Source organism: Perca flavescens, chromosome 24, assembly GCF_004354835.1.
Source record: "Perca flavescens isolate YP-PL-M2 chromosome 24, PFLA_1.0, whole genome shotgun sequence".
Taxonomy (NCBI): domain Eukaryota; kingdom Metazoa; phylum Chordata; class Actinopteri; order Perciformes; family Percidae; genus Perca; species Perca flavescens.
Window position 1 is genome coordinate 2779938 of NC_041354.1, and position 26792 is coordinate 2806729.

At 40.8% G+C, this 26792-nt stretch overlaps 1 long non-coding RNA gene across 1 annotated transcript; it reads left to right on the forward strand.

The window, feature by feature from the left end:
* The first annotated feature begins 251 nt into the window (after positions 1 to 251).
* On the forward strand, positions 252 to 16910 carry LOC114551054 (uncharacterized). The gene is made up of 3 exons (XR_003691824.1): positions 252 to 315; positions 771 to 877; positions 16776 to 16910. It is a non-coding gene; the product is annotated as an uncharacterized LOC114551054 (long non-coding RNA).
* Positions 16911 to 26792: the final 9882 nt, after the last annotated feature.

Consider the following 26792-nt stretch of genomic DNA (forward strand, 5'->3'; position numbering starts at 1 on the left):
AATAATAACAGATCCCAGCATTTAAATTGACCCTTGTACTAAGCCTGGTAAACTGTGTTAATTAATGTGTTTCAGGGTGAATTGGATCTATGTACTACAGCATTATCTGAATTCCCTGTCTATTATGTCCATCCAAACTGCAAAAGCAAGGTAGAGCAGTTAAGTGTGCAGGATTAAAGCTAGCTAACGATGCCCCATCCTAACATCCTGTTACAACAGGAAGTACTTAAACTTCCAGGAAGCACGCTTCTATTTGACCTTGACCATGCGTTTGACATGCTGTTCCGGAGTGACTTCAAAAACCAGCTTTGTGTGGTAAACTAAATCCATTACGTCTTATATTTTCCCAATTCAATTCATTGTGTGACACCTGGATACTAGCTTTGCATCATCTAGTTAACAGAGAGCTAACAGCATTGCTGCAGTCAGTTTACTTCCCATTTACTTGGCTAGACACCTAGTTGTGCTACATTTGAAAGGCAGCAAGGTTTGCTCATCTCTGAATTCCTAAAGTCCTTTTGGAGTTGTTTGAAAGTGAATTAACAACAAAGCGTAATTAAAGACTGCTAATATCAGCTAATCATGCTAATTCAGTGCTTTTAGGATTAATGAGCACGCCGCTCCACTGAAAATCGTGTGTATCTAAAATGTAATTTTTTCCATGGGACTTAAAAAGAACCAGCCTTGATGATTAAGCTTAGTGACAGTGTTTTGAGATAATCCTATATGCTAAGGACAGACGTGATTAATATATTACGGATTTCTTCCAGGAGAAAACCTGCCAGAGCCAGAACCAAACAAAAAGTCAACCCTGACAGCAGAGCTGAGACTTTCCCGTTCCTTTTAATCACAACGTGTTGCAACCAGGGACCCCGAGGTATGACTCACCATACTCTGTATTACAGCATGACTTACATCGTGCAAAAACTGGCATGCCACATGGGAGTAGTAGAGGTGTTGATTATGTTGTCGCCAGATATTTCACTGTTAATTGGTCCATTTTGACCTTAATAATCTTTGGAAAATACAAAGCAATTAAAACTAATAGAACAGTTGCCCTCTATTTATGTAATTTAGCTCATTTTAAACTCTCCGCTGTCAGCTTTGTTTTTAGTTATGCTAGTGCTGTCTCGAGGGATGCCAATCAGAATCAGAAAAGGGTTTATTGCCACATTAAGTTACACTTATGTGGGATTTGCCTTGGTGAATGGTGCATACATGAACAAGCAAACGACATTAATATGAAATAAACCATAAATACCGAAACAAATATATACAAAGAAAGTAAGTGTTGCATTAGGGAAAATAGGCTGAATGGGTTGAGTGCATTATGTGTACATAATTTGTGCATGGCCAAATGTATCGTCCAGGATGTAGGTCAATGCAAAGTGTAGTGACTAGGGGTGGGGGGGTGGTGTTTGAGTGTCAGTGACAGTGGGGGACCGGGGCCTTGTTGGTGAGGCTTACTGCTGAGGGGAAGAAACAGTTTTTGTGGCGTGAGGTTTTGGTCCTGATGGACCGCAGCCTCCTGCCAGAGGGGAGGGGTTCAAACGATTTGTGTCCGGGGTAAGAAGGATTGGCTACAATCTTTCTTTCCTGCCAATTATCCAATGTTGTTGGTGGGTCCACCATTTTCATCTACACTAAACTATCTCCACAACGTTTGGATGTATTGCCATGCATTTGCTACAGCTATCCATAATGGATGAATCCTTAATTCTGGTGATGTCCTAACTTTTCTGGCAGTGCCACCATTAATTTGACTGAAATGCCTCAACAACTATGGATTGAGTGGATTGCAATTAATATTTTTTACAAACCCTCATGATTCATATTCAGGTCCCCTTCATAATGTTCTGTAATTACTTTAGTGATCCAGTAACTTCCAAGATGGCGCCGGTGAGGCGGCAGCCTGTTGCGTGCAGCTGTGTGTAGTTTGTGTGTGTTTTAGTATTTTATTTAAGCTACAACCATAGCGTGATTTTTGACTTGACATACAACCGCCAGGAACTGCTGAACCTGGTACATGGCTCAATATTCGGGATTCGACATGACATACCGAAGGAACTTTTACGGAGGAGGCATCGGGGAACGCGGGCCGGGGTGAAGAGAAACAAGAGGAAGGTGGTGAGAACATGGAGAGAGTCTTTTAAACCAGTTTTACCATCTATAACCATGGGAAACGTTTGCTGCTTAACGAACAAATTAGAGGAGCTAGAAACCCTTGTCAGGACAGTAAAGTGTACCGGGAGAGCAGCATCATATGCCTGACAGAGACATTGTTGACAAACAACACGCCCGACTCTCGGATCAGTTTCACCGGCTTCAGGACGATACAAGCTAACAGGGAGACCGCATCGAGCGGTAAGCAGAAAGGAGGGGGGCTTATACTGCTCGTCAACAACATGTGGTGTAACCCTAAGAACGCTACTATTAAAGAACAGGTATGCAACAAGGACATTGAACTTTTAGCAGTTAGCTTAAGACCATATTACCTACCCAGGGAGTTTACCGTGGTGGTAGCCATTGTTGTTTACATTCCTCCATCTGCCAAGGCGGAAGCCGCTTGGGACATGGTACACACCACTATCGCAAGACTTCAGGACAAGTACCCAGACCCGTTCATTTTTATGTCTGGAGATTTCAACAATGTCAGTCTTAGCCCACTTTTAAACAGTTTGTTGAGTGCACAACCAGGGGTGGAAAAAACGCTGGATCTCTTGTACGCCAGTGTGAAAAATGCATACAAATGTACTGCACTGCCCCCTCTTGGGCGCTCAAACCACAACATGCTACACCTCTCTCCCTCCTATACCCCAGCTGTCAAGAGGCTGCGTGTCACCATCAGAACATCAAAATGCTGGTATCCTGAAGCTGATGAAACACTGAAGTGCTGTTTTGAGACTACAGATTGGGATGTGTTCTGTGAGGAGTATGGGGACGACAGAATGCATTACCCATTATATCAATTTCTGCTATGATGACATCATACCATCCGTTGCAATTCGTTGCTTCCCTAACAACAAACCATGGATTACCGGCAGCTTGAGGGCCTTGCTAAACGAGAAGAGAAAGGCTTTCAGGGAAGGAGACAGGAATAAAATCGAAGAACTTCAAAATGTACTGAAATGGAAGATTAAGGAGGTAAAAGAAGCGTATAGGTTAAAATTAGAACAGCTGCAGCAAGATGGAGTGAGGCAGGTATGGGCTGGGATGCGGAAGATCACAGGCATGAAGCAGAAGGGCAGTTCGCTGCTGTCTGGCTGATGATCTGAACAGATTCTTCAACAGATTTGACTGCCCCATATCACTCCAGCCTTCCCCACCTGGTCTGCTGACCATCGCTGCTTCTGCTCCATCTCCTCCCCCCTCTCCCTTACCCCACCAGCAGCCCTGCCTATGATTTTTCATCCAGCTGAGGTGAAGAGGATGCTGGGCAGACTGAAGCTAAGGAAAGCAGTGGGGCCGGATGACATCAGTCCAAGGCTACTGAAGACCTGCTCTGCAGATTTATGTGGTATTTTAACACACCTGTTCAACCTGAGCCTGTGTTTACAGAAGGTCCTAAGGCTGTGGAAAACATCTTGCCTGGTCCCTGTCCCAAAGAAAAAACATCCCACCCACCACAATGACTACAGACCGGTAGCGCTCACCTCATATGTTATGAAGACTCTTGAGAGACTTGTCCTTTTCTACATAAGGACTAGTGTGTCAACTCAAATGGACCCTTTACAGTTTGCATATCAGCCCAACATCAGTGTTGATGATGCCCTCATTTGGTGCTTTGCTGCAGAGGGCTTATACACATTTGGACACCCCTGATGCATCTGTGCGGATTGAATTTTTTGACTTCAAGTGCCTTTTAATACCATTCAGCCTCGACTGTGAGGGGAGAGGATGGGAAAGATGACGGTGGATCCATCACTTGTCCTGTGGTGTTTGGATTATCTGTCCCTCAGACCACAGTATGTACGCCTGCAGAACAGTGTCTCAAGCACTATTCTAAGCAGCACGGGGGCGCCACAAGGAACTGTACTGGCTCCATTCCTGTTTACCATCTACACAGCGGATTTTCAATACAACACCGACAGATGCTTCTTGCAGAAATTCTCAGATGACACCACAGTCATCGGCCTTATCAGAGGAGGCGATGAGGAGGAGTACAGAGGAACACTCAACAACTTTGTGCAATGGAGTGCAGGCAATCGCCTCCATCTCAATACCACAAAAACCAAGGAGATGGTTGTGGACTTCAGAAGGGGGAGGAGGAGGAGGATCCAAACAAAACCAATCACCATCAGGGGCACTGAGGTGGAGTTGGTTGCCAACCACAGTTACCTTGGTGTGCAGCTTGACAGCAAGCTCGACTGGAAGAGCCATATGGAGGCGTTTTTTTTTTTTTTTATGGATGCTAAGGTCATTTAATATCTGCCAACCCTTGCTATTCAGTGCCTATCACACAGTGGTGACCAGTGCTCTGTTTTTTGCTGTGGCCCGTTGGGGAGACGGCGTCTGCACAGCAGACAGAAACAGAGTGGACAAGCTCATCAAGAAGGCCGGCTCAGTGGTCGGGGCTGAACTAGAGACGGTCCAGCAGGTGGCAGGGGCCAGAACATTAAATAAACTAGGATCAATACTGACCAACCCTGCACACAATATATTTTTTCCCACTATGGCCACGCCAAGATCCGCCCTTGAATAGCATTCACACACTACTATTGGCCAGGCGTCCATGCTTACATGTACAGGTCCTATCCCCTGACCAATCCCCTAACCCTAACCTTAACCACTCAAGGTCAAATGCCTAACCCCAACCAGTCGAGCTGCATCGTAGGGCGGGTCTTGGAATGGCCATAGTGGGATTCGTAATTTTACACCCTGCACGCCCACTTCACCTCGTGAAGGTGATAAACAGCAGCACCTTCAGTCAAAGACTGAAGGCACCAATGTGCAAGTCGGAGCGGTATAGGGAGTCCTTCATACCAACTGCTATACGACTCTATAATGCACAAAAATAAAATAACTTTCCTTCAATTATATTTTTGTATTTTAACTTATTGGTATGGATACATTTGAGTAAATGTCTGTCTTGAAGCTGCTGTGACACTGTAATTTCCTGCAAAGGATTAATAAAAGGATCTATCTATCTAACTTTACATCAGCATCTTCGCCATGTCAAACTTTTAATGTGCCCAATACTTTGGTTTATGACCAATAACTTGCAAAACTAATGACATTCCCTGCAGCCTCAGCTGTACTTTGGGTTTAGTGCTAATTAGCTAATGTTAGCATGCTAACACTCTAAACTAAGACGTGAACATTGTAATTATAATTGCTTGGAATTTAGCTCAAAGCAACAATGTGCCTCACAGAGCTTTAGCATTGCTGCTGAAGTACCAACTTACCTGCAGGGCTTTGCTTCAGTTTTTAATACTACTACTAATAATAATACTCTAATTTAATTCAGCGATAAATAAATGAAGATAATGTTCTATCCATAGATGAATTGTAATCATTTTGTTTTAAAAATATTCCACAATCTTCTTTATTTCCCTTGCTGTGTCTTATATCAAGCCAAGCTTTCCGATCACGTTCTAACATTACCCAGCTAGCAAACCAGTTAACTCAATGGTTTTCTCCATCTGCTGGGGGCGATTGTGGTTTAATGTAACAGACCCAACTGCTAATGATTCAAATCAGAAGCCTTGGGTACACAAAAGAAGTCCTCGGCTCAAGTCGTTCAATTTACATTTATGTTTTATACATTCTGCTGATGTTCCTATCAGAAGTGACAGTGTGATAGGAGTTTAGTGTTTTGCTCAAGAACACTTCACACCCGCTCGATGTTGGGGGATTTGACATGTGAGCTTCCAATTATGATGCTATCTCCCCTTAGCGCTAAGCCATCCTGCTAAGCACACAGTTCGGCCACATATCAGCAGAGCATGTGCTACAGTGTCCCTTAAAGCCTATATATATTATTACATTTGCAGAAAGCAGCATGCATAACTGAGCAGAGCCTAAGGATAGAATTCTCTCCAATAATTGAGTGCATGGCAGGGTAAATGTCAAGCTATTTGCAAGACATTCGTGAGCTGTGGTATTCTTCTCTATTAGCCTAATGTGCCAGAGTTACTCATCTAGGCTTTGTGCAAATTCATATTGGATTTTTATTAAAACTCAAACCAACAGTAATAGTTGTGCCTCTGGGGTAGCTTCAAAAATCAATTCGTTAAACAGCACAAAATTACCCCCATAATTGTCTCCTTGGACCGCATTACCCAGCGAAGGTGATTCTCATTCGAATGTAAGTAAACTTTGCCTCATCGAGGAAGATGTTCCCTCACTTTTGACTCCGCAGCCATGTGTTCCCTCATTACAGTAACAACCCCAAAAATACAAATGGAATCCTGTGCACTCCGCTGAAAATCAGACCACAGAGCCTGCCTGTCAAATGGCCCTGCGGCGATTTCTGCTGCTAATGAAGTGCAATATTCTGGCATATGAATCCAAAATAGAGCTGTATATTTGGACACATGAATATATATACAATCAGCTAGACTTGGCTCATTAATGAGGCGGGGAAAGCAACCAGCAGACAGGATTAATTAATTACAGAGTGACATTTATGGATAATAACCTTCTGGTGGATATCACGGCTAATGAATATGCATAAGACTATCAAAGGGGAAGCATCCAGTCAAGATGAAATATCTATATTCAGATCGGTGATCGGGTTACTGCCGCGTCGTCTGAATCAGCAGCACATCATGATTTCAGAGCATGTGAATGATTTTTCCCAACTTGCCATGTGAAGAGACAAAGCAACTGCCTTCAAGCAATGCGCCGCAACTTCTACAAAGGAGTTGAACCTCTGCTAACAGAATATAGCTTATTATTCTGGTGTTACAGCTACAGAGAGCTCATTGTAACCGGAAGTGGTGGGTATGTTGTTAATGCGTGTAGGGGAGCAGTTTTCGGATCATGCATGAAATGTTCAAGGTTGAGAAAATTAAAAGATCAGAGGAATGCAGCGACATTAAAGGACTGGAGCAGGGGTGTCGACCTCAACTTCACTGAGGGCCACACTGGAAAAAGAGAATCACATCAAGGGCCAGTCATGTAGAGTTTATTGACATGCTTTTATTTAATCAAGAGTCAAATATCTTTGACTGTATTATTGCATGTCTCGTATAGCTTTCTCACTTACAGTTTGGGCGACATACAGCCCTAAAAAAGTCAGCAATAACGTTCCTTAGCCATCATAGAGTTTAGCAAGTCAAGCAAAACAATCCTTCTGATTTACATTTTTTTTTAAAACGAGGCTACCTGACTCACCTGTTTCACAGGTTTAAATATGCAAACTCACTGGTTGGGTGCACATTTCTGAGTCTCATTAAATCTGCCAAATTCTGCTTTGAGTGTTGGCAAACTACAGTTTCAAAAGCAGTTTCCCATCTTTTTAGTTTGGCGCACATCTAGGCGGGCCAAAATGTATTGTGATTCTAAATTGATATGCGGGCCGGATCAAAATTAGCAAGAGGCCAGATTTGGCCTGTGGGCCTTGAGTTTAACAAATGTGGAATAGAGCACTTATTTTCTATCTTGTCTCAAAGCTAGGGATAAATGTGTGTACTATGTTTTGGTGATGTGACAATATAGCTCTCTCTTTAATAACTCTGATTGTGTACGTTCATTGAGAGCAGTGCCTGCGTCAATGAACAGGAGTGCTTATTGAGCAGTATTGGATTTGTAATGAAGAACTGAAAACAGAAATGATTCCCATCTGGTTATATTGTCTATAAATAACATCTGTATTACAATATAGAGGTATCGCAATATAAAATTGCATATACTGTGATAGGTGATTTTATATTACTTATCCTAAATGTAGTTAACTCCTAACAATCCTTTGTATCTCTGCTATCACAAATAGTACACTTGGCTTTACCTCGTGCTGCTGTCTTTGTCACTTACTAGAGCAAAGAAAGAATTAAACAAGGTTCTTGCACACAATATTGACAGGTGCGTCGGATCTGAGAAAAAAAAAAAAAAAAATCCAAGCAAAAACTATGAAAATTAGAGGACTGAAACAGTGTGAATAATGTGGGAAGAAGTGATTCTCAGCACCAAACGGCAGGCAAACTAGCTGGTGAAAATAATGCAGCATTTTGCATTTCTAAGAGCCAGATATTTCTTTCAGGAGTTGGAGGAAAACAAACTAAAAGGAAAGAAAATATTGGACTTACATTCATCAGGTGAACACGAGCATGACTCCAAACGAATGCTAATGTTGCTCTGTATCTGCTGGATGTCTATATAAGGTTGGCTAACAACTTTATACTTTTTATTTATTTATTTATTTTTCAGTTTTAGGTTTTAGTTTGGTTTTAGTTTTTCTTGAAGATTTTAGTTTTATTCAGTGTCAGATACCAAAATAATTTTTTCACTGCTTGTTTATGTTTTGGTTTGTGTTGACTAACCCTCATCTGGATTGGTTGTGGCTCCCTTCGTTGGGATTGATTGTGGATGATTGACTCCACCTGTGCAGTATTGGTTGTGTAATTAAACCCACCTGTGTGTGGAGTATTGTTTGCAATTGGTTGTGCACACACTGAGAAAGTGAGCTGGCCAAAACGTCCGTTGTGTGGCAATGAACTATCAAATTGAAGTGCTGTCCTAGTAGCTTTATTTACAATTATTCACTTTTAGGATCCAGCACCCAGCCTTCTAAGCTTTCCAAGTATCTACATGAGTTGAGCGCGTCCAGTCCTATTATTATTTTTTCAAGTTACAAGTTAACCATATTAACTTAAAAAGTGATAAAATATCACTGTTGTGTTTACAGCTTGTTTCCACTGCCAACGTTTTTTGTGGACATATCTTTTTTTGTGTGTTTTTTAGTAACCATTTGACAAGAATAACATCTTAAAAGATTTCCCTGTCGTCACCTGGAGAGAGAATAATTAAAGATCTTTGTTACAATGAGTCACCCTGACCTGCTGCTCAGAAACAACAGGGTGAAAATGTAGAAAGTTCATAATAGGAGAAACACTACTTCAACATTTAGTCACTTTTGAGCAAAGGTTTAATCAGTATAACTGCATGAACTAGGGAAAACAGCACTTCCACTAATGCTTTTCTGCCAGTGTACAGCACATACTGTAATTAACCATCACAAAGAGGCAACTCCTTGTCAGTGCAGCAGATGGTAGATAGAGCATAAAAGTATTACTTAGGAGCAAGAGGCTACTGTTGTTTTCATTGCTTGTCAGACATTTCATCTAGCATTGGTCTTAATTGAATTCCCTGGCTGAACATTAATGTGATACCCCGGTAGGTCAAACTAATTAGATAGTCATAATCAAAAGGATTACACAATACGGTGGTGTTAAAGAACATATAAAGATCCCTGTATAAGAATAATCGAATTCAGAAGGTCAAGTTAACTAATGTCCCTGTTTCATCATCGTGGGATCTTTTCCCATAATGCCCAGGCTTTTAAATCCGACTGGATGTTAAATTTAAAAACTAAAGTGTGGGGACAAAACGCTTTGAGTGTCCACACCAACGACCTTCTGCAAATGATGATTGATACCGCTCCCCTTATCTCATTGTCTCCTTCCTCTGCTGTATCAATCACTTACAAGAAGTAATATGAAAAGATGTGCATTGCTCTTCAAGTCACATAGAGGTTAAATAAAGGAATGGACATCAAAGTGTCCAAAACCGAGAACCATATTTCTTACTGCTTATGAGATAACGCATGGTTACTTGTCAGCTGCAGGATGAAAAAGAATTGCGATTTAACGTCACAATGGTTCAACCAGCAATATATACGGCGCCAGAACAATGTGAATTGGTTGTGTGTTTCACAATGAACATGTAATCGCACGTGCAGAAATAAATCCTCACGACTAGCAGATCTGTTCAGTGTCCTCAAAGTTTCGAGAAATTTGCTGGGATTTTACAGTGCAGTAGACAATATAATACCTAACTATGTATGAATAATACTTGTGAAAGAATAGGGTCAGCTTCTGCCGTTTTAGATCAGCTTCAGTCCTCCTCAGCCGTGTGTAGTGGGAGATTGGATCATTTCTTCAAAGGGAAAAAAAGCTTCCCATCTTTGAGAGATGAAGGAATTGGAAATGTGCTCTACACCATGTGCTCCACAACATCCTGTGAAGGTTCACTGATATTTTGATGTGAGGATCAGGGAGACGGTGGACGGCTTTTCGCTTTATTCTGCCATCCATGAAACCTCATTTCTTTCTATTTCTACACACGTCCAGATAAAGGAAGAAGGAAGAGAAGTGAATCTTGCACCAGGTTACTGTATGTGTACGAACCTATTGGTCATAGATGCATGAGACTTGGCGGCTGTCCTATCTTAAAAAAAAAAAGGAAAAAGAACTTTTCTATCATACAGATTTTAATAAGTGCAATGCTAGCTTGCAAATGTAGTGACAGGTGAAAGGTAGTATGCATTGGAAAACAATTTCAAATGATGATCAAAACTGGTCCCATATTACCCAGTTAAATGGACCCAATCAGGGATGTTCTTCGAACAGTATGACAACATTAAGCAGTAAGAGCCCGGCATTCGAAAAGTCACTTTTAAATGTCAATGTTGAACAATTTCATGATTGAAATGTGTTTTTTTTTTTATTACAGTCACAGGAGCTAGAACAAATGGAAAGCAGAAAGGGCTCATCTGTCCTTGGCTCTGAAATGGATGATTATAATGGACGTTTTGAGTGCACTTACTTTCAGTTTCATTTCAGTGGCTTAGTTAATAAGTTGTCTGACCACTCTTAATGCTTACTGTTCAACATAGACCAGCTTTCGTGTAGCATATTATCATAACCAGTATAGTCTGGCTCAACGGATTCATTGCTGGGATAAAGCCTGACATCCAACGTGTCTCTAACCAGCAGGATGTATCTCACTATCTCCGCCATAGGGACTTGGTGCTGCTTGGGACAGTTATGATTGGTTGCCGATTTTTGTTTTTCCCCGTACCTCAGAATAGATGGGATGGAGCATACTCCAGCAGTGACAAAGCGCTGTGGATAGGTCTGGCAATGCGAGACTAACCAGTAGAACCAGCAGGAATGATGACCAGAACTATAAAAGCTTGAGTTGTAGAAAAAAAAAAAAGAGTATGTTAATGATGCATCTGCATTCAGAGCACCCAACTATTTGCCTTGGTTATAACTTTGTCAGTGCTGTTCTTTTTGTTTTGCTTGTTGTATTCATGGCATGTAAATGTCATTGGCAATTTAGTTATAATATGATGATTTTTTTTTTGGAACCAACTTTGTAATTCAACGTAAAAATCCTTTTTATGTGGTGCTGCATTCACAGGCAGAAATAAAAACGGCCCATGTTTGCACCTTCTCATTTTAAAACGCAACTTATTTAGATCCTAGTTACATCATTAACAGTCACAAATGGCAAACTAACTAGATGCAGATTATTCTTGACCTGTTATTAGGCGTGTTGATTCAGCCGCTTTATCCCACCGAAATAACAATTTGCTCTCGTATATAATCTAATTTAAGAGTGCACATCTGAATATCAAGCTTGCCATTTATTATGCATCATTAACATATCTGTCCCTGTTGGGGTCTGTCAGTCAGGGCACAGAGTCATGTCGTTTTGCAAAACATATTGGTTTCCGTGTACATCCCCCAGAGTCTACACCTACAGCCAACCTGTCGGCCTGGCAAGAAAGATGAAGCCTGTCACCTTTTAGTGTGCGCCGAAGGTGAAATGACATTTTAGCGCCGTGCCAAATGTGAGTGCGGTCTCCACTCATGCGCCGCTGTCAGGAGTGATCACTGTTATTTTAGCTGCCTGTCCAAAGAAGGGGTTCCGATGGCTCACCCCCTTTGTGCTGCCTTAAGGTAGCCTCGCTCTGCAAATCTGATTAGAGGGGCTGTAATAGCGGGCTGTGTGGGAGAAAGCACTATAGTGTATGAGGAGAGGACAGAGAAAAACACTGCAGCCATCTCTTTGTCTCTTCCCCCCTTTACCCTCTCCCTTCCTGCTCTCTCTTCAAAAAACAACATGAAAGTGTATTATAGAGTATCATGCTGTCACCTTGGGATGTGATGGGAAATAGAATGGACTACTCAATAGACCGCTAAATTAACTTACTTTAATTTTAGAGCCCATGCGACGTACAAAGGCAGAAAGGCACGCACATGCACACACACGTCCATTACTTAATATGTTTTATGGATCCTGCCTCCAAAATGAAATGTCCACTCTCTGAAGAGGTGACAGGGGCTATTTGGGAATGATCGCTGATGCACTGCATCAACAGAAAATGGTTTGTCTCTATAAACACCATTGAATCATGCAGATAGGAACCTTTTCATGTCTTACAGGATTTTGTATGGGTTTACCTTTCTATTAAAATCCACAAACATGTTGTGAGATTAACAATTAAATACAAATTAAAAAGGGAAATTGTTTTTGCACTGTAACTTTTAGTTTTGCAAACAATACTTCATTATGATTATTGGTAAGTTCCTCTGAACACATTTTTTTTTTTTAGAATTGTAAAATGATTGCAAAATAACATTTTAACGGTTGCAAATTGCAAATATAATTGCAATCCATGTTGGCTACAGTTACAAAAAAGCAAAATGGGACTGACAAAAGGTATTATTATCAAACAATTGTGTTTTTGCTATCATGTGGTTTTAGTTTTTTTTTTTTAAATGATAGTGCTCCTATGAGGTAAATTATTATAATTGTTTTGAACAACACAATGTCCCCATAACTTTTGCAGCAAACTGACTCACATATGGTGAGGAATATGACAGTGTTAGAGCTGTGTGCGGTAATGTGCGTGGAACATCTGTTGCACCTCTCCACTTTATTTCAGAGAGACTCTTGAGGTAATTGCACCGATGGCATTTCTAATACATTTCTAACACCACACACTGTACGACGGGGAATTCAGTGGAAATAATAGCTGAGTCACTGACTGATAACGTACTTTAAAACCAAGGAGGGATATTGGAGACAGCGGTAGCTCCTTTTATAATGCAGATGATTAAATCCACCTTGTTAACTTTGCAGTTTAGGTTCCTCATCCTCCGTTCTGAATCTATATAAGTCATCTTTAAGTCGTGCTGTGTGGAAATCTGAGGCTATAGTCACTCTGCAGGAGAACAAGCTCAGCTCCAAATTCCTTTTTATGGATATTCATTCCTATGAATGAATGTGCTCTACGTGCTCTACTTCTGATACCCGTTATGAACTGACAGTAACGCTCAGTGTTCATTCTTTTGAACACGTTGCTGTTAAACCTGCAGCTACTTTACAGTTAAAGCCGCAAAGTGGTCAATCTTTGCTCTTCGGTTTGTGTACAGCCACACAGAAAACACATCTATCGGATCAAGACACGTCAATGATAGCTGCTAGTTCAACATTTTGGGAAACGCACACATTCGCTTTCTTGCAGAGAGTTAGTGGAGAAGATTCGCTTTCAAGTCTGTGTGGGAAATATGAAGCTGACCATTTAGCTTAGCTTAGCATAGAAACTAGAAACATGGCGGGAACCGCTGTCTTAAATGTTATATTTTTCAATCTCACCTTCCATTTTCAAATTAGTTTAATTTCACAATGTTTATTTCTATATGCTCTTTTAAACATTTAACTGTGGCTCGATTTTCTAACTCACAGTTTTCTCATTACTCTCTCTCACAGTTTATTACTCAGTCTCACTAACTCTGCTCTCTGTCCACTTCCTGTCCTTTCACAGCGATTCCCTCCTTCCTCTCAGCAGGGGAGTCACGCCCGGGGCTTTTACTTTGATTTTCATCTTCACATTTTTCAAGACTTCGCTCCACGTCCAATACATATTCCAAACTAGTTCAGCTGACATGCTAAATCGTGTTCTCTGCTCATTGTGTGTTTACTTGACCGAGTGCTGCTTTTCTTTTACAGTAACATATCCTGTCTGTAAACTATTAGATTTCAGCATGCTTTAGAATAATTGACTTCTGTTTGTGGCCTCGAGGCCAACTGAAAGGATATATCTGGCACAACTAGATATGTAGTTGTTGGAGCGAAAAGGTCAGAAACCGCTTTTATACCCTTTTTATAAAAGTTTAATTCTATTACCTTCTAGCTGATTCATCTTGCCCGACCACAGGTTATATCTTTAGTTGACATTACCGTCATGACATTATGGCTTTGTCTGAATGGTGGTCGCGCAGTACTCCCATTAAAATGAATTTGAATGCCCTGCTTGTTAGCCTTCTCCTTCCACTGGTTGTGTGATTTGAGCCTTCGATTCGGAAAGTGTAGCACTGACTTTTTGGATTAAGTTTCACCGCTTATTTTTACATCCCAGTGTGCCATGTGGACACATCTGTACAGTCGACCACATCAACCAAACATCATGTGGGGCCGGCAGCCTAATCATGTACGCACTGTGCGTGATTTTATTCCACAAAACATGTAATAACAATGTGTAAATGCGCACACAAGCAGCAGCAGACAGCAGCTCTGTTCTGCTCTCTGCTCTGATCACAGTAATACTTTTCTCATTAATTATACGTTATTTCACCAACAACCCATCCACTATTAATCAGAATGTTCATTTTTATGACTCCAAAACTGGTTGCTGTGGATGCTGAGTATTGCCAAACCCACAGACGACGCTAGCATGTTGTTTAAATCACGTGTGTTAACATGGACATGAATATTGCGGTTACGAGGCTTATGCCGTTTTTGATCATATTGGGGATATGATGTTTGGTCATGGCACACAGAGAAATCATGTTATTCATATCTCCTAACAGGCTTGCTGACAGCTGTCTGCTCTAACCGCATCCACCTTTCTCTCTCTTACAGAACGCTTCAGTAAAATATTGTCATGATCTGGTCATTATGATATGATAAAAAGTATACTAAGAGCACACTTTCATAAACATTAAATATTATAAGAACATCTGATTTCTGGCACAGTAAACCGATTCGGCGGACGTTTTTTTGTGCGTACTGTGAAATAGAATCCTGCCAGCGCCACTGCATCAACCCCAACACTGCCCCAAGGAAGGCAAAGATGTCCTAACATTTTCAACTTCTGTAAACAAACACTTCTTCTACCTGCCTACCACATTGCTAAATTCACATTTTGACCATGAGATCTTTTTTTTTATAAATACCCCCCCCTGGAGCATCCGAGTCACCAAATCAGCATCTAACATCTGCTTACGTTGGCTGCCGGCCAGCTTGAGCTGAGGCAAATGCCTGTTTTTCCTGTAGTCCACCAGCGTCCTGTCGTGGACGGCGCCCTCTTCGGCTCATTTCTCTCCCCGAGCCCGACGCCCAGCTCCCTCTCAGGCCTCTTGGTAAGCCAGCAGCCTGCCAAGCCACCCTGGGGGTCACACAGTGTCACGGCTAATGTGACAAAGCCAGCTGCTCATCATTGCCCAACCAGGCTCTCACCAGCTGTGATTGGATGTAAGGGGTCGCCTAGCTTTGCCCGCAGGGGCCCCGGGGCATCGAAGTCGGCTCAGACGTGTCCTCTACACAGATAAACGAGCTGAACTGTGTCCTAACTTTGAAGCTGTACTGAAACGGCTCTTCAGAAGTTTATTTTATTAGCCGGGTACAGAAAAGTGTATCCGTGTGTCTTTGTCTGTCATTGGAGACACAAGATATGATAACGAGTGGAAACTAAAAGGAAAGGTCAGCTCCCTGCGAACAGCAGAAAACCAGCGTTTAAATGAAAGGATAAAATCTTAAATGTACAGCGGAACAAATTATCTTTCAAAGCAGATGTCTGATATAACTGTCTTATTTTAAGCATTTTATTTAAAACTTTTCTGTCCCTTATTTGGTGTCGTACAATACGCCACATATTCCGTATCAGAGGTTTCAAGTTTTGGGAGTAGGAATTTGTGCTAATCGGTGACAATTAAAATATTCACATTTGGAGTTGACTGATGTTGAAGCGTTTGTGGTCCACTTAACGTCCTGATATATTACCCTGTTTAATCTCTAATTCAACACTATTAGGCTACCTTCTTTAGTGGTAAATGGACTCTTGATTGGTGTGCAATTAAACACCAGCTCAGAGTTAAATCTGGTACGGTACGCTGCTTATTTGGGGCTAAAATAATACACGTTACCCTTCAAATTGCATTTACAGCTGGGTGTTAACCTCTGTATTTTTTTAAATGTAGCAAACCTCACAGTGAGAGACTATAAAATACATCCTTTCTTCCAGACTTTAAAATTGCCCCTAACATGCCAAAATATCTGAAATGTTATACTTAAGGTTTCATGTTTAAATACAAGTGTAGTGACACTTTTTAGAAAAACATTACCTTCCTGTGTAATACGTAAACTAAAAGACTGATGAGTCACATGTACAAAACAACATTTAAAGAAAAGTCCTTATTTTGCTCGTAATGGCCCACCCTGTGACCCTGAGTTTGTCTCCTATAAAACTTGCAGAGCCAAAATATATGTTTGCCACGGTTCCCCTTTGGATGGTGACAATCAGTATTGAAGACAACAGTGAGACAAACAACCCCAGCTGCCTAGGATACCACTCTCCAAACAATCAGCCACAACAAAAGCAAGAGAAAGCCCCCTCGCCAGCACTAATTGTTAATAAGGGGTTTTGGCATAATTGATTTTTCTTTCATTCAGTTTCCAATTTGCTCCTGTTGCGATGGCATTTGTGTCCCTCGGGTCTAATCTAACGTTTGTGTTTTTCAACCCACAAATGCTTTGTGCAGCAAACAGCCCGGAGGAGGAGGAGGAGTATGTCGTCTAACCAAGTTGCTCAGGAGCCTTTCGACAAAAAAACAGATGCATCTCATATGGAAATGTCAGAGTGCCTCAGAGACTTCTGCTCATGGTGGGGATGGAAATGTCGACTGCTGTGTAGTTAGTGAACTAGTGTTGTCTTGAGTGTCTCCTGCATGGATTCCGCTGTCATCCTGCAGCTTCTTACTTGCTGCATCAAATTAAGCGGTCCTACAGGTAGTTCATTCAAATTAGGTTGGGGTTAGTTAGCAACAGAATTAAATACCAGACGCCTGGGGTTTTTGCAAGCTTAAAAAGCCCATGATATGCATAATACATGTTTATCAGCTGCTTGTACCAATATTTTATCTGAATGCTGTGCAGCATGAAATAACAGTTCTGCATTAATGAGCTTTTACAAAAGCAGGCGTGGAATCATGTCAAATGACACATTTAGAGACAGTTAAGAAAATAAAAGTGGTGATGATGACTCTAATATTACATGGTAGCTTCATCAGCTTTTAGAAAGAATTGACATCCTTTGAGCTTTATTCATGTCAAATTTGAAACCACAAATCAAATGAGATACGAAGCAGTGAATGTGTGTTTATTCCTTCTTGGACAGCCGTGTATTGGATGAAAGAACAGCTGTCTTTTTATTTTATGCTATTTTTTTTCTTCTTCTTTAAAACCAGCCTGAAGGAGAGTTTTCCTGGGGGCCCGGATGTAACGGGGAGCCAGATGCTTTTCTAAAGCTGTGTTGAATTGTGCTTGAATTCTTTGATAGTGCAACGTGCGATAAGGCAGTGCAACTTATCTTGGAGCTGCCACACATAAACAAGCATGGCTGAACATATGCATCGATAAGCAGCCCAGCCTTCAGTACTATCTACTCTGTGCTGTGGTTTATCTTTATCTCATGAGAGGGTTATTCAAAAAAATATGGTTAAAACTGGTTATTTTCCCATCTAAATGTATGCCTCTTAGACTGTTTTCGCACTTCACTATTAATTGAGATTAACACTATAGCGATGTTCTGTGTGTGGTAGAGGAGAAAGTGAGATTGTCTTGTTACTACATGCACTCTCCCCTCAGCGGCAGGAAGTTCCTTTTTGTTGAGCTGCCTACTTAATTCATGTTGAAAGCAGTGTACTGTGCAGCGTGGAGGTTTTTAAAATATATCATTAACCTATATATAGATTTGACTTGTGCTCTTGGGTAGACTGAATCATTTGGTGAGTTATCCATCTGAATCACTCCCTGTAATTACAATAAATGCTAATTACAAAGGCATTTATCACACTATCAGATCATTTAATTGGTTCCTGGAATAAATGGAAATGCCATAAATTGTATTTCTGTACCACTTTTGATGGCCACTACCCTTCCAGGAGCTGTCTGGTGTTCAGTGACTTGCCAAATAGCACATCAGAAGGATGAATAGTTGCCCACACAGGCTGGCATTGATTCACAGAAGCCCCACCTCAGTTCCAAACCAACACATGTTGGATTTTGACACTGTCCAGCATCAGTCCCTTGGTCAACATGTTTTATAAGTGTCATTCTAAAGGGGTAAGGACAAACAAAGTAATTTGGAAGAATTCTTGGAGATGGAAGGAACAGAAGCAACCAGCAGTGTAGCGTTCAACCCAGGCTTTAAGATCACGATCAGTTTCCATATTTTGTTTTTAAGATTTGTTCTGTTCAATGTAATAAAGGAATTAGAGAACGAGATGGTCCATCTCCTCTAATTCAATGTTTTAAATAAATTAGCCTTTAACATACAATAGGATGGTGAATAGATGATCCAAGAGTACATAATCATCTGACTTTCTATTTCAAACAATAGAAATGTTTAGAAAGTTTAGTAAGCATCACATTTAGCTGATAATGGTCATGGATTTTGAAGAATTACTCAATCCTACCCATTAGTTACTATATCTTAAGGCTTTGTACAAGGATGGTTTGTGCAAAATTACAAGTTGCTAAACTTTATTGCCATTTCAACCTCAGGACATCCCATAATCACACTGAGACATAAAACGGTGGTATAAAACATATAATGACGATAGTCAAACCATAAATAGCAGGGGTTCTATCAGCACCATAAACCAAATACGATGTGTATAAATACGATCATTGTATACGTACCATAATAGTGTCTTACGGACGGGAATGCTAACACATCTGAGTTAAAGCCATTTAAATGTGACATGTTGCTTAGCACCATCACATTTGGCAGGACCTTTTGGCTGCGATTACTCAATGCATTCATTAGTTATAGCAGATTACGTCACATAGGCGCTGTGCCTCCAGGAATTTAGAAACCTCTTAAAGGAAAACATATCTTATAATGAGTTAGCCATATCTTCCTAATTATAATGTGCCATGTAACAAATTTGGGGAAGATTGGATGAAATGTAGTAGTGAAAAACAAGAGCAAAACAACCACAATTCAAAATGCAGATAGTTCATTCACTAATATCTCAGCACACTTCACACCAGTTGTTGAGATTTTAGGTTTTTATGTCATCTTCTCAACATTGTCACATCAATATTTCTGTGCTTAGAGATGAGGCATTCTGGGTGCCCCCCGATGGTTTTTGAATGCCTACAGCAAATACAACTAGCTTTATTTTAAGAGGCAGTGACTCTGTTTTGACTAAAAACAGGCAAAGTGCAGTCTTCATGCACAGAGAGAACTGAAGTAGTGCTTTAGTGAACACAAGGGAACACAAAATGTTTACAATAATGAATGTATTTTGGTAAAATCAAAGACCGGTCAAAGTGCAACTGCTTTCTCTTGTACGCACTGTTGCAAATTAATGAACAACCAAAAAACAAAAGGTAGCAGACTCAATCCCTCTTCCTACCTCCTGAAGATGAAAAGACCCCCATTAAACAAAAGTATTTTGACTTGGTCCTCTCCTGGGAGCTTGTTACTCACTCACACCCCGTAAGATGAAGGTCAACAACCAGTTTTGAAAAGCGGAGTACCCTGTGGCGAGCTCATTTTGCCAAAGCTCCTCTCGGTGCTCGTCTTTCTTTACCAGACTATTCTAATAAACAAAAGAAAAACAAGCCTCCCGTCACTGTTCCCCATCACTAGTTTGTATTTAATAAGATGATTAATGCATAGGATTCAACCAAAAAAGCACATCATTAGATGAATAAAGCTGACACACCATCTGATTCATTTATCATAAAGGCACTGAGGCAGCTTAGACAGAGAGTACTGTGTGTAAATGAGGGAATAGACTTTTTTTAAGTCCGTTACAACCCCTGGGAGATCCCTTTTTGTCTTGTCTACAAGGCAATTTGACAGTATTAAGTATTTATGACAGGAAGTCTGTTTGGTGTAGGGTAGCGCCTAGCAGTTTTTTGGTAATTAACTCATTTTGTTGCACTAAATCAATCACACTGCAGCACCCTACAGGGGAAGGCGTGTCAATTTCATATATTTATCACTTCATATTTCATAGTTATAATTAGGGCTGGGCAATATATCAATATTTTATCGATATAGATATATGAGGCTAGATATTGTCTTAAATATTGAATGTCATAACATCGCAAAAGGTTTTGTCTTTTTCTGGCTTTAAAGGCTGCATTACAGTAAAGTAATATTCATTTTCTGAACTCACCAGATTGTTCTAGCTGTTCCACGTTATTAATGATTATTTTTTTTAAACTCTCATTGTGTAAATATTTTGTGAAAGCACCATTAGCTACAATGTCGCCTCAATATTGATATCGAGGTATTTGGTCAAAAATGTTGTGATATTAGATTTTCTCCCTATCGCCCAGCCCTAGTTATAATCATTAGGGTTTTCTTTACATCCAACCCCTTTTTTTATAGTTTTTATGGCCAGAATTATTTCAGCAACAGTCATTGAATGCCTCTTTTAGATAGTAGTCTTCACTGTAAGTAGAGGAATTCAACTTTTTAAACTGCACTTGATGGTTAAATTTTGACCTTGGAAAAATGTATAATCACAAGGTCAAATATGATTCAGAAATGACCAGCTGCTCCATACTTCTAACATGTGATAACAACTAAACTGTCTCCATAGCAACTGAGTGAACAACTGCCTGGAAGCCAGATGTCTTGTCAACGAGGATTCAAATTGCTTATCTGGCAAGGGATTTACAGCAAAACTATGCATGCACCGACTGCACCTGATGCAAAAGACAGAGGGTGCTTTCTCACATGATTCGAAACTAACTTTGGTGCGTTTGCTCGGTTAATTCACTGCACAGTGGGCTGGTCTGAAAGCTGTCAAGCGTACTCTGTTGCGGTTCGATAGTGTGAAAGCGAAATACACCAACCACAGGACTGTGTGGTTTCAGCACGAATTGAAGAACTGTACTGTTAAATTAAAGCATTAAATCCTATCTGCTTTTCGTTAGCTGCCAAGGAAGTGATCTTATAAGCGAATATATACAATAAATATCATTTGGTAACTACAGTTACGCGCAGTGATGGACTGGGATAAAAAAAACGGCCCTGGCATTTGCAACTCACCAGCCCTATTTTTGTCAATAACCTAGCTTGGAAATTAGTAACTTTGCCTTCCGAGTGTATCTTTCCACGCACTTTGCCGCAGTACAATCTTGAATGTTTGTGGCTGCATGCATAAAATAACTTATCAAAATTAACCAAAGACAAATTATCAGTAGTGGCCCATAGGGCGGCGGCCCTTCTGGCATTTGCCCAAATTCCGTCACTGGTTTGCATCACCATTTGAGTGCGTTAGCTTTTTCCCAATCAATCAGAGAGAGAAAACAAATGGAGACAGGTGTATTGAGCTTGGCAGTTTATCATTACACAGTTTAACATAGTGACCAAACAAAGCTGCATTTCATGTAGCAGAGAGCTACAGTAAATGGTCAGACATTATTATGACTGTGGTATATGTCGTGCTGACAAAAGCTGTAGCCATACATCTCTAAAGAACAGAATAGTTTGTCCTAATATTCAGTTACATAAATGTCCCTATTGAGTAAACCCCAAGATAACCCACCTAAAAAGTGATTTGCAGCTGTCAATTAAATACAAAACAAATCGCTGACTCATTCTACACTTAACACTAGCTTGTTTCAAAGTTTGATGGCTCATTTGCAAACATATACACACCACCCCACACAGAATATAAAGCTAACAATCACTGACAGTGATTCCTTTTTTGATTACAGAGGCCCATTGTCTCGGTGCGAAGGCTAGAGAAAGCTTGGCCTGAGTGGGCGAAGGGTGGGGGGTGGGTGGGGGGGTCAACCACCCAGACACTGAAGAGTTGCTGTCTGACTCGGAGCGGGAGATTCGATTTTCTGATGCATAATGCACAACTGTAGACTGTTTTTCAAGCATGAAAAGATTCTTTACTGTATTCAGAATAATCCACATTTTGTCCCACTGCAGGGTTTTAAAGTTATACTGTAGGAACGGTGTTATTTTTAAATGTACCTACAGGCATACATTGCTGTGGAGAGTAGTTGATGTCACCCTAAGATAATTGTAGGTAGGAGGGTTATTAAAATAATTCAGACAACCTTAAGAATGTAGTAAAAAAAAAGAGAAGCTGCATTGTTGGGGTTGCCAGGTGACAATGGCTAACTGTGCTGCTAATCAAGGCTCTTCCAAAGATCTGGCCTTGCTCGCAGGTAAACACACACTTCACTTTCAAAGAGTCTACCTCCTCCTTTCAAAATGCTTCTCTTTCGTCACAACCAGTATGCAGTCTGTATTCATTACCTTTCCTCTGGCATCCCCTGCGGTCAGGCTCCCCCTCCAGACGTTTGGCATCAAATAGCTTTAGCTGCAGGAAACACTTGGATGCGGATGCATTGTTTATGCCTCCCATTGTTTGAAATAATGGGAATTGAACAGATTAAATGTGGCTGATGTAGCTGTCAACTTTGTATTTTTTTTTCCCCCTCCACCCTCCTCAGGTTTCATTAACATCCCCAGACCATAGCACCACAGTGGCAGATTAGAGTTGCAGTGTCTGAGCATTCATTAAGGACTTGTCAGAACAGATGGTTACCATCCCGGCCCTAGGGATAGAGAACAGACGATGGTGTTTATCTGTTTTGATAACTGACTTGCTGAATTGGAATCATGTGAAGCCCAATTGTTTTTCCCGTGCTCATTCATTTTTGAGTGTTTTGTCCTCTGGTGACGCCTCGGAAAGGCTCTGAGACTTTGACACTGCTAACGTCGTTGCATCTTGTTTGAAGAATGAAATGCAGTTGCTATAGCAACCTGGCAAGACGGGTGTCAGTTGGCCAAAGTCAGTTTAACCTGGAGTAGCCTCTGCAAAGAGAAAAGAAGAGAGGGGTAGCAGGACTATGAGATTCTCACAAACCGTGGATTTTTTTTTTTTTTTTTTTTTGCTTCTGAGGGCCACCCTTTAGCAGGATGATTCAATCAATAAATCTTTTCAGATGGAATTGCCTCTGAAAAAAAACATTCCCCTGCTGAAACTAAACATCTATTGACAATACAAATTCAGAGCCTTTTGGAGGATTTTTGCAGATATACTCAAGGGAGCAAATCTGAAAAGAAATGACTTGCCGAGGATAGAAAAGGAACGCCACAAGAGACCAAATTTAAGGTTTTGCCTTTCAACATTGCTGCAGACCTACAAGCATGGCATTATCCAAAAAATAATAAATGTGTTCCTTTAATCTTTTCATGTGAAAAAACTTGTGACTATACTAAAAATGATTTCTCCTCAATATGTCAGACATACTGGGCTGATTGGAAGTATAATACTTGCATCATTGGTACCAGTTGCAGCCTTTCACTGTGCGCCGTTGTGTCATGCATTTCAATACAGACACTCCATTATCTCTGAATGTGTATCATCAGTTTGCAAATGAGCCAATTAAACAACATGAAATGTTCTATGCTGTTGTACAAACAAATCCAGCCAAAGCCTTTACTATCGCACTCTATTCATTTCTCATTACGGCTCAGCAGGGATTTTTGTGGATTGGAAGTGTTGCCCCATTTTGTGGCGCCAAGCAACCACTGTGTATCTTTGCTCACGTCTAAAGGCAGCTAAGCTTCCTTTTCCTCTAAGCAAGGAGAAACAGGGTCATATATTTATTTTATTTTTTATTGCATTGCTGGTGATCTGGGGCGCGAGTAAGAGCCCAAGCCAGGGCTTAGCCTTTCTGTGCTCTGTTACAGAAAATGGACGATCCTATTACATCGCTCGTAATCTCAGCGGGGCCAGACAGGGCGCAGGGGATATCCCATCCACCCCTTCGTCTCCACTGGCACGAGCATTGCCCACTGACCTTCTGGAGTCCATTTCCCAACAGCAGATCTAGTCCAATAAGTCATTTATTTGACCCGCCGTGGTGCACTGGGCAGAACTCGCGGCAGATATGATGGGAAATGTTGGACACTCTGAGTTCATGTGATGTGAATAAAAAATGGGAGAGTTAGCTGCGATGATATGATACACACATACAGCACCAAAGGGGGAAAGTAAATACATTTACTCACTTAACTGCCAGATATAGTTACCTCTTACTTTTCAGATTAAGATTTTACATTTTTCAATGACAAAAACAACTTTGCTGGCTAAAGAGGCAGGTGTTGTCTTGAGCGGTTTCATTTGTCGTTTGCTGTACATTTTTTCCAGCATTCAGGCGTGAGATGCCGAGCTTCCCTTCTCCGGGAAAAGCTGTAATCTGAGTAGATTTCACTGCACAGTGTAATTTGAGTTCTTTAGAATTCTCCAACTGTTGAGGGCTGAGATATATCAGCACTTGGAAAGACAAAAAAGTCCAGGGTGCTCAGGAAGTTCAATCAAATGCTTGAAGGTGCTCTTTGGGGTCAAGAATTAAATTGAATGTAGAGAAAAAGAAAAAATCCAAGGCACTCTTCTTCAAAATTACTTAAAAAGCATTTATTGTATTGGCTATTTCATATATCAGCACTTATTTAAGTTACAGTGACAAATGTTTCCATTACTCCTCTAGCGGTCGTTAAGTGCTAAACCGTGTGTTGCGTTAGCATGATAATCATCAACCGTGAGCTATTGCTGCCAGTCTTAGTGTTTTTCATGGAAATAAACTGAAACGGGAAACTGGAAACAAATCTTACGGTATCCTTGGCCCATCGTCATGGCACCCCACTTTAGGAGCCACTGGATAAAAATGTATCGTCTCACGACCCCTCAGAATATTCTTGTGACCCCTTGGAGGGGACCCCATCCCTAGGTTGGGAAACTCTGAACTACACTACCCAACAAAACTGCTCGCTTAATCAGTAAAATGCTAGCCAGACGTTGTTGCAATAACAATCTAACCTCATATACATTTCTGCAAAGTGAGTACTTTTTACTTTTAATACTTAGCAGATTTTGCTGGTAATACCTCCTTATTTTAACCTGTATTGACATTTTCTACCCGCGTAAAGGCTGTGGGATCTTCTCCCACCACTGAACAGAACACACTGTAGCACTGTGGGGAGTGATAGTTTTCAGTATCGCCTACCCTAAGTGTTAAGCATCTGAATTCTCTTCAGCATATTTCAAAATATGACTAGAGTGCCAAGTAATTCCCTGGATCGCCCTCCTTACATTACCAGATGGCACGCTAAATTACATGTGAAAGAGGAAAATGAAATGCAAAGTTAATGATATTAATTTTGGCAGCTCCATGCAGGACACGATGGCCATGGTATTTGATAAGGACTAAATACATTTAGCTTGGAGTCCTAATTAATATGTTGGTTAAAAAAAACTCCAATACAAGCGAAAAGAACATTTTCTAATCAGACACTCTGGTGTGTTTTCCACTTTGATCCGATCCAGTTTGAGAGTGCTTAGTTTTTGAGGAACCATCTTCACAGGCTAGAGAGAAAAGGCTTAGAAAATCTTTAATCAAAGGTAATAGCTTTGAATCTTTCTCATGGGGGAACTGAGCCTTGTTTATTCAGTTTCAAACTCCTCAGGCACCTATAAATTATAGATAGGCGTCGTGATTTAATTATTAGTATTTTCATAAGCACGCTGGCGTGCTGTAATCTTTAGCAAACTTGTAAGAAATAGATGTGGTGTTTATTTCAGCGTGCTCTTCATCTCCTCTTTTCTTATTACTCGTGTTTCTATAATTCCTTATCGCCCGATCAGGCTGCCAGGCTCTTGTTCATTTTGTTGGATGTATTTTGCAATTATCTCACCCGACGACCTGCGAGTGTTGCATGTGGGGACTGGATTGTTGTGATAGCAGTCAAGCTTGTCTGTCACCCTCGTCGCTCTGTGATTATTGGGGTGCGTTTTTGTCATAGGTTGTAATATCAAATGACCCACTATCAGCAGACAAAAGTCCTAAATCAGCAGACAGTCCATGCATTAGAATCTTGCTAGATACCTTTTTTTTTGCGTGAGAGAAAACTGTTCCATGGTTACCTTTTTTTGTTTGCTTTCCGACGACATGAGTGATTGTTTATTGTTCAAACTACCGGAGCAGAAGGTGTAGCTCGTGCCACCTCCTAATCTCTGATGTCATGCCAGTGTGTGCAGCACAACTCCACAGGGAATCAATTAGAAAAACTGGGAGAAAAGACTTTGATAGCAAGCAGGATGACATTTTTGGGGATGTGAGAGCATTTCCTGGCTCAGCCTCGGTTGGTGTTAATGTAGAATCAAAAGCTGCAGCTGTATGCCTTCAAATTCCTCCGCCTGTCAAAGGGGCAGCTCGGAAAGAAGTTTGTTGTCTTTTGCTTTCTTTGGCAAAGACTGTTGCTGTTTTTTTAAATGTTAATCAGACAATCAAAGATTGTAGGTATAACTTGAGTTTCACTTTGTATATGCTAATTTCTGTCGGTTTCCATCCAGGTCCCTGCCAATCTCCCAACATGCTGCCTTTGTAGAAGCAAACATCCCCCATCTTGTTTTTAAATCGAGTTTTCTTTTGAGGGAAAAAAAAACAAATTTGTGCTGCAAATATTACCTTTTATATCCCAGGTCTACTTTGGGGAGAAATGA